The sequence below is a fragment of the Polyodon spathula genome, chromosome 11 (genome assembly GCF_017654505.1).
Source record: "Polyodon spathula isolate WHYD16114869_AA chromosome 11, ASM1765450v1, whole genome shotgun sequence".
NCBI classification, from domain to species: Eukaryota; Metazoa; Chordata; class Actinopteri; order Acipenseriformes; family Polyodontidae; genus Polyodon; species Polyodon spathula.
The window spans coordinates 45,674,229-45,683,367 of record NC_054544.1 but is presented as its reverse complement, the minus strand read 5'-3'; the positions used below and the strand labels follow the sequence as shown (position 1 = coordinate 45,683,367).

The 9,139-nt window shown below is 36.2% G+C and overlaps 1 protein-coding gene across 1 annotated transcript in view; it reads left to right on the top strand.

The window, feature by feature from the left end:
• Window positions 1-2,553: 2,553 nt before the first annotated feature.
• The window catches only part of nrros (negative regulator of reactive oxygen species), a 28,983-nt gene continuing 22,397 nt past the window's right edge, over window positions 2,554-9,139 (top strand). The window contains exon 1 of the mRNA XM_041264918.1: window positions 2,554-2,807. The gene's annotated coding sequence lies outside the window, so the exon portion shown is untranslated. The remainder of the gene's footprint in view (window positions 2,808-9,139) is intronic.

Here is a 9,139-nt window from a genome sequence, read left to right as displayed (position 1 = left end):
CAAAATGCAACTAAAATGTTTAAAGGATGTAAACATGCCATAATGTTGACATTACAGATTATTTACACTCCTTGTTATTGATCTTGGTACAGTGGTCTGGAAGGGCCTGGCACAAGCCTCTCTGTGCAATACAGAAGCTGCTCTCGGCTGACGTCAACCATGGACCACCGGACAGGAAACAGAGCTGCAACAAATAGAAAGGCTTTCCTCCTTGATAACCGCTCAACATTTCCTTCCTTGTTTTTATTCCTTAATCTGAAACAGAGTTTAAAACAATATACCAAATGGAACCGCAGAGTGCTAGTTAGCAACACCTTGCAAACGAAACCTTGTAAAGCACAACCTGTATGTAAAATATACAGCACAGTTTCCTCTTTCAATTGCATGCAATTGCTGCATGTTTAATTCCAAACAGCCACAAGCTCCATCTCCCTGGTGCCGGTCAGTGTTATTCTTGAGCTAAGATAATTAACACTGTTAAAAAGAGCAGTACTTAATATTAAAGTGTGGAGTCACGATTACAAAAGAACTATTGGGGATTCTTTGGCCATGTTTCTAATTTAGAAATTGGGAACAATTGAATTTGTACTTTGTGATATTTTTTGTGCACCAAAATGCATTTGATATACTTTGTAAACCAGAGTCTGCATACTTAGAATCATGAGTGGACCAGGAATCAAGGAGTTCTTCTTTGGTCTGATTCATTTACTTTGCTTTTGTATTTCAACTTCAATGTAACACTCTGTTTTCCTCAGTGAAGTTATGGTGAAAGCACTATAACAGGCTCTGTTCAAAAAGCTTTAACTTTTTAAAAGCCTGTTTTTTATTTTTTATTATTTATTTTATTATCTTGATATTGCTGAAACTGTTGTGGACTACTGATATTTTCATTAACAACAATAAAGAACAGTTTCATAAATATCAAACTTGAATTTATTCATAAAAAAAGGAGTTAAAAGTTTTCCGAACATAGCCCAATATTTATAAACACACATCAAAAAACAGTAAAAACAGTAAAAGTTCATCAGTCCTTAAAACATTGTTAATAAGATGCAAGATGGCTGCTTTACAAAACTTGTGTTCATCAAAGTTGAGCTCAAGGTCACACAGACTACCAGGACTTCTGATTGTGGGTTTTGAACACAGAAAAAACACAGAAACCAATGGTCTGCTTGAGAATAGTTACTTAGAACCAACAATCATAACAATCCTAACCCATCACTGGTTCCATTCATCATTCCCAACATTAGCAGTACAGATGCTGTGCTTGCGTTTGTTTAAATGAACCAGCTGCCCAGTGTTGGATATTTAAAGAGTTTGAAGAGCAGCAGAATGACAGAGCGGAAGGGCGTGTGTGTGATATGTGGTTTCCTCTCAAGTGGTATCTGCTGATCAAACCTAAGAGAGGAGTGGGAGGTGAAAGGGTGTGCCTGGCTGTGCAGCTCTGTGGTTTTATAACAGCTTGTTTAGTGTGAAGGTAACAAACAAAAATGCATGAACAGAAAAACCCAGGGAGTTAACCAGTGATAAAGGGACTGGATTGTTAATCCACTTACTGAATAACAGTATGACAACTTTATAGGCTGGTAAGAATGGGACTGCTCATATAGGCTTACATACTGGGTGTCCCATACTGTAGGTCAGGCACCACACACCATCATAAATGTTAATATATCTATTTCTTTCAGGTCTTTAAGCAAAGAGGAATGAATAGAGATCACAATCAACGTTGACATTGTAATAGGCACAATATCTGAACTTGCCACCATGTATGTATATGTATATATAAGTAGAACACACACGGTGAATTAAAACTACATGAAACAAAAGTCAATTAAAAACAATTAAATAGCAAATGTTTCATGTAGATTTTTCTTCAGCACGAATTTGAGGATCACTGTACTAGAGCTATATAAACTGGTGTGTGTGTGCAACTATTCAGCAACAAGCAGGTAAAAACAGAAGGATCTCAGTGACTTCACAAGAAGCATTATAGTTGGTGTGGTGCAACCGTTTCGCCCCACAATACAGTGGCTGCTCTGGCTAACAATTCGAAAGAGATGAACTATTGTTTACAGTCCAGTTTGTCGACATTCTCCTATGAAATGTACATGGTGGGTGCGCTCCTGCTACTACATTTAGCTGTAGTAAAAACAGGAGGTTGTGAATTACAACTTTAAGCTCAGTTAGAGGCAACAACATTCTTAAATACATGCAAATAGCACAGTATGTTTTTGAGGTATGCATACACCAGTGTCGATTTGGGGATATTGGTGTAGCCATAACTCAAAAGCTGATAACATTAAATAATAACCACACCCATGCACTGGTTCTAACATGAGGTAATTTGGGTGCAGCTGGATATTCCCAGTGCTCACCGGACGACATGGCAATATTATCGAATGTGTTTGACTTTTGTAAGAAAAAATGAAGAAAAAGCTACATAATAATAATAATAATAATAATAATAATAATAATAATAATAATAATAATACTTCTTTGTTATCCAGTACCCCTGACTGCGCTCTCTGTGACTTACGCAGCTATCTTAAGAGGCCATGTGATCGGTTTCCGCTGCCTGTTTGCATGCCTGCTTCCGCACCAACTAATAATCTCACAACTAGAAAAAAAAAAAACAACACACACAAAAAAAAAAACACCAAGAGACACCTTCTGAATATTGCAGTGAACGTGTTCCGCGGCGGTTTGCGGCGGCACGGCTCGTAACCTAGAGTAAGCTGGCAGAACCACCATGGTCCAGAACGACAGCGTGAGCGTCAGCAAAGACAGTAAACCATCACACCCTTGTAAGTGCACGAACTCATAATAATAATACTTGTAATTCAATAATATAGTAATGCTTCTTTGCTTCATGCAATATATATTATTTATTGAATTTCATGCATCACCGTTATAAAAAAATACAACTACTAAGTTCTGTACTGTGAATGAAACATGTTTGCACTATACGGGACAAACCACTGAGAGTGTTTTTGAAGTATTACGGTTTCTTTCAAAGAATCAGTCACTCTTACAACTTCCCCGAACAGTGTAGAAGGGGTACAGACTCAGCGCACACCTTGCATTATAGTAACACGGTATATCAGTTAATATAGATTAAATAGATAGGACTTACTGTTGTAAGATGGAATTGATGCATGATTAAAGCGCTTTCCGAGCCCGAGAGGCACAACTCGATAGATGCATTTATTTGTTGAGGAAGAATGAAGTGAGAGAGCGGCGTTGTTATAACTTTTATACACATGAAGTATGTGATAATAGGATGATAATGTAGGTGGTTAGTTCAGAATATGACTGATTCTGACAGTCGCACGGCTAACTGTGCTGAGCTGCAGCATTCAAACAGTATTTAGCTGCTGTACAGCTCATTCTGTTACTCTTAGAGGTTTGCACTTAGCTGCTAGTCATTGTAATCCACATCTTCAACCAAACGACAGTACGTGTCATGGTTTGTGAGCTTCAGAATGATGCAACTGTGAATTTACAGAGTGAGAAACCATATAGGACGTGGTACATGGAAAACGAACCATAGTTTGGACTATATATGTTAAGAATATGCTACCAGTATCAGAAGTGTATCATCAAGACGGTCTCCCCTGTTCAGATACCTACATTGGCATTGTATATGTGTTTATATATTTAGGAATACGTTATTCCTAGCACTAACTCCCCACAAGCCCATGTTTAAAATATTAGCTGAGTTAAACAGACTGGGTTAAATCTATGAGCTAGACCAGCTCTGTAAAATGCAATGTCTAACAGTTAAACACAATATTATTAAACTTAACTGTTTGAGACACTGGTATAAAAAATAGACATTACAGTGTAGAAGATTTCTGTTTAATAAAAATGAAACACATGGTTTTACATTGTGGGAATATTTGGGTGGTCTGTCTGTTCACCCATCTCTCTGTGTGCCACGCATGTTTGCATATATCTGTAAAATCACTTCTTATTCGATACTCTATAATTGCTGTTGTTATGCTTCATTGTCACATATCACACTTGTACCTTGAATTTACAGCCATTGTGGGGGTGGATGGAAGTGACATGCTTACTCATATAAAGCTGAACACCATGAGTGACTCCTCTTGAAATAAAAACAATAGGAAATTGAAAAGGTTACCGACCATTAAATATATTGTAGTTACAAAGGGTAAACACTGGCAGATCCTGCACCCTTTTTGCTTAAGATCATTACAAGTTATTTTTAATTGAAGGTACAGTAAGTTTACTTATAAATGAGTTTAAAAGCCTTATAGAAGTTTACCACTGTCAATTTGCAATATTCCAATGCTTATACAATGCATTGACTTAGGGTACTATGGTTTGCTATGTTTTTTAATACGCTTTACCACAGCTCTCTGTGCTTTCCAATGCTTATCAATGCTTTCCAATGTTTTTGCTGTGATTTATTACACTGTGCTGGGCTTTTACTTTGGGAGATTTGGTTAAAGCTATGACCTTAGAATAATAGCCAAGGCTGTAAATAAAATAAAATAAAACAGTACAAGTTTCATGGTGTTTATAGGATACATTGTAAACCACTGTAAGTGAATACAGTACTTTGCCGTGCTTCACTTTTCATTGAACACAGTAGTTTTAGGAATTTAAACTTCACCCATATATCTATCTATCTATCTATCTATCTATCTATCTATCTATATATTATATATATATATATATATATATATATATATATATATATATATTTGGAACCTCTTGGAATGAATATTCTATTCTAATAATCATGACACCATCCACAGAATTTTTGTATAATTCCAATTCTTGAACAAGTTTACTGCACTGTGTTTACTTTTCCTTTTAAACAGCTGAAGGGCTTTTGCTCAAAACGTCCTCCAATAAACCTATGCTATCTTTCCCCAGTCAAATCGTAGAGTGCTTAAATAAGCACGGTAATCTACCATCATAAACAACAGTAATGGCAAAGAAAATGTAGAATATAAAAAAGAGCAACCAGATCTAGTCAACGAAAGACAACACATTATTCAAATTGTTTGTCATATTATATATTTAAGGAAAGGCAAGTTTATTTTTCCATTAAAAGTGCTCCCGGCTATAATGTTCTGTCACCCGGCTGTACATAATTCCTGGGGAGAACCCTGTTTAGTGAAACTGCTTAGACATGAGTGCGATGCACAGGCTATGCGTTACAGTCAATAGATTATGGTAATTATTTTGGCCTTTGCAGTGGCTCTTTAAACGCAAAAACAAAAAACTATTACAGCTTGAACCTGACCCCCTGAACGCTTGTGCAGTTTCAAGCTGCTTAAATGTGTTGGACAAATCTCAGGTGACTTCTTTTTTTTTTAATCACCATCATGCAAAACAGCTAAAATCATTCAATTTTCAATTTCAAATTTTCAATTTTAAATAATTTTTTATTCACATTGTACACCAGTGTGTACAATGCAGCAAAATGATTTATTTTGGGTTACTGGTAGCCTACAGACTAAAGCAAAAATAAAGTTCGCTAGGTGATTTGATTTTACTACTGTACTGTATAATGTATAGGCCTACTGTACAGATTTATATTTTTACATAATGTATTGTATAGCCAACCCAAAACATGTTAGTGTTATTTCAGCGCAATGATTTATATTTAAAATGCATTGAGAACTGTAAATGTATGTGTGTGCGATTTTTATTGTATTGTTTTTAAACTTGACACCTCCTTATGTCAGACAAACATGTCTGGTTTAGCGAGGGGCTACTGTAGGATTATGAAAAACTTTTTGGGGTGAAGGTGGGGGCCCCACTATAGAATCTGCTGGGATTAAATTCCCTTAACATTTTTTATATATAACCGTATTAAAATAGATGGAACAGAATGCATTGTGCAGGTGACATTTACATTGAACAAAAACAATGCTATTTTGATTCTTACACCCTTGCATGTACAGATGTTATCCTTTTGAGCTACCTCTGCTGCAGCTAACTTACTTGAAAAATGTCACACGACTCTCTCAATGCTAGAGATCTCGCTAAGAAGATGCAACAAATATATAAATTTGTATATTGCGGCTCTTTTCGTTAACATATTTTCTCTAAGTACATAAAACAAAACGGATACTTTGCGAATTGTCTCAACGAAACATGCTAAATGTTTGTGCAGCAATTCGCCTGTCTTAGTATATCTACCCCTGAATGATGCTGGGCTCTGCTGATTTAGCCCTATATTGACAAAACTTTTTTATTATTTTTTTACATATATTTATATATCATATATTTATATTTTTACATATTTGTGTGCAGCTACACTTTAGAAACGTATGGGCATGTCCCAGTTAAAAGAGAATAGAATTCAGCAATATATGTTTTATAGAACTGTAGTCTGTAGTCATGAGGAATGAAGATTTGTCAGACGCTTGTTTTGTTGCACGCATCTCCTCCAGTGACTAGACTCTAATTTTAACAATATATTTATGTCAAGGTAACTTGAAAAAGAAATGTGTACAGTCAGCATTAGATATTACTACAAGAGGCTAGGAGGCCGTGATAGAAGTGTGATATTAATTAGGATGGCTTTTAAGTGTCCAAAAAAACAACAAAGTCTGGCCTACTTAGATGTACCTGTGCTGGCCTTGCGGTCACAAAGTGATTAACTATAAATAAACTAAACTAACTGCCCTGCTGCTCTAATTGGAGTTCTCGTGTATTAGATTACCAGCACAGGCTTGCTTTCAGTTGCATCTGAAGGCTCTCGAAGAGTCTACAGGATTCCTGTTTCTTGTTTTTCAGTAATAACATTTTCTCAATGCAGATATTACATTACCATGTACAGCAGTAGAAACAGGCAGGTTTGCAGTTGTATTGGGAGGCTTTTATTTTTCTCTGTGTTGAAACACCGTTCTTGTATAAACGTGCCGTCATTGAGAGATGGGATGGGTGCTGATTATACAATTAATAATTGCACACAGTTATTCTAGTTTTTGTTATTTGGTACTTTTTCAAAGCGGCTTTAAGACATTCAACTGTGATTCAAGTGTAAGAGATAGTAAGAGGTTGAGGTTCTTCACTGCAGAGTGAAGAAGGGTCCTCGTTGTTGACAGCGTCTCTTCTGTTTAAAGTAGGTTCACTTTTTCATAGTGATGTCAATGGACAGCTTCAAGTTTTTGCTTACCAAGGCTTCAATTGAACACAGGAAATATCGCTGTAATATACACAAGCCGAGAGAAAGTGACCAGGTGTTTATGTTAATTCATTAAGTGCGTTTTGCATGATTGCAGTATGTAGTTGATACAATTAACCAGTGATTCCCTATGCTTTACCATACCTATCTGTGCTTTACAGTGCTTCCCTGTGCTTTACCATACCTCTCTGTGCTTTACAATGCTTATCTGTGCTTTACCATACCTCTCTGTGCTTTACAATGCTTATCTGTGCTTTACCATACTTCTGTGTGTTACAATGCTTATCTGTGCTTTACCATACCTCTCTGTGCTTTACAATACTTCCCTATGCTTTACCATACCTCTCTGTGCTTTACAATGCTTCCCTATGCTTTACCATACCTCTCTGTGCTTTACAATGCTTCCCTATGCTTAACCAGACCTCTGTTCTTTACTGTGCTTATCTATGCTTTACCATAGCACTCAGTGTTTTACCAGACCTCTCTGTGTGTTACAGTGCTTATCTATGCTTTACCACACCTCTCTGTGCTTTATAATGCTTCCCTATGCTTTACCATACCTCTCTGTGCTTTACAATGCTTCCCTATGCTTAATCAGACCTCTGTTCTTTACTTTGCTTATCTATGCTTTACCATAGCTCTCAGTGTTTTACCAGACCTCTCTCTGTGTTACAATGCTTATCTATGCTTTAGCATACCTCTTTGTGCTTTACATTGTTTCCCTCTGGTTTACACTATGTTTTATAACACTTTGCCGTGCTTTTACTAGGGGAGCGTTATAAGGGCTTTAGAGACTAGACAAAGCAACAACCTGCAGGTGAACAAGAATGAAGTTTATAAAGAAATACATATAAACATTTTATAATAATGGCTCCAATACCTATGAATTTCATAGGATTGCACAAGAGTAACAACTGCTAAATATATATTTAGTTGTTATTTTGTAATGATTTCTGTAGTCCTGATTTTTTTTTTTTTTTAATTCAAAATAAATTGAAGTGGAACAGCATAGGAGTAGCAGCTAGCGCATTGTAATCCAGGGGAATTATCAATCGTTATTTTAGAGTTTAACCCAACCGCCTAAAAATGTCGGTGTGACATCCCATAAAACTGCACAGTCCTGACTGGAATCTGCATGATTTAAAAAGCCCCGCCCCAGTGTTTAATTTGGCACCTAAGTTGCTAACTGTACTTCTTGCCATATTTATACACAGTGGAAAACACATTGGCTTACCAAGCAGATGTGTTGATGTAGCTTTTAATTATTTATTTTAAATGAGAGTAAAAATATACTAATAAAGGGACAGGGTGATTTTCCCTGGAATGGACCAATGGGGTTTGCTCTAGTGCTTACGTCAAATGATAAACCCCTTGAAAGAGCTCCTTCTGCCGACACACTCTCACCTTGTGCAGGGGCTCCACAGCTCTTCTTGTGCATGCACTCAACCCCTAGCCTGGAGCACTTTTCTCCATCACTTGTAGTTTATGTATCATCATTAGCCACAAAGGAGGAAACACCTCCTAAGAATTTGGCCCGCTCGAGCTGGAGTGACCCAAGAGTTAAACAACATTTCAGGAGTTCAACTTCTAACACTACAGAATGCATCGTAACCTAAGTTAAAAATGCAATAATACTGACAAGAGGTTATTAATCCCTTACTTGAAAAAGGTCCTATTATGAAGGACTAACTTTTCAAACATTTTGGTTAATGGTCGATTACACATGAATACAAATCAAATTCCAAAGTTCAATATGTCTCTACCTGGATACAAAATAATATTATTATTATTATTATTATTATTATTATTATTATTATTATTTATTATTATTATTATTATTATTATCAAATCAAAGTTTATTTATATAGCGCCCTTCATACAAGTGTATTTCAGAGCCTTTACAGGACAAAAATAGTCAGATTTATGTCAGATGAAAAGTTTAAGAAATATATAATGTAAACACCA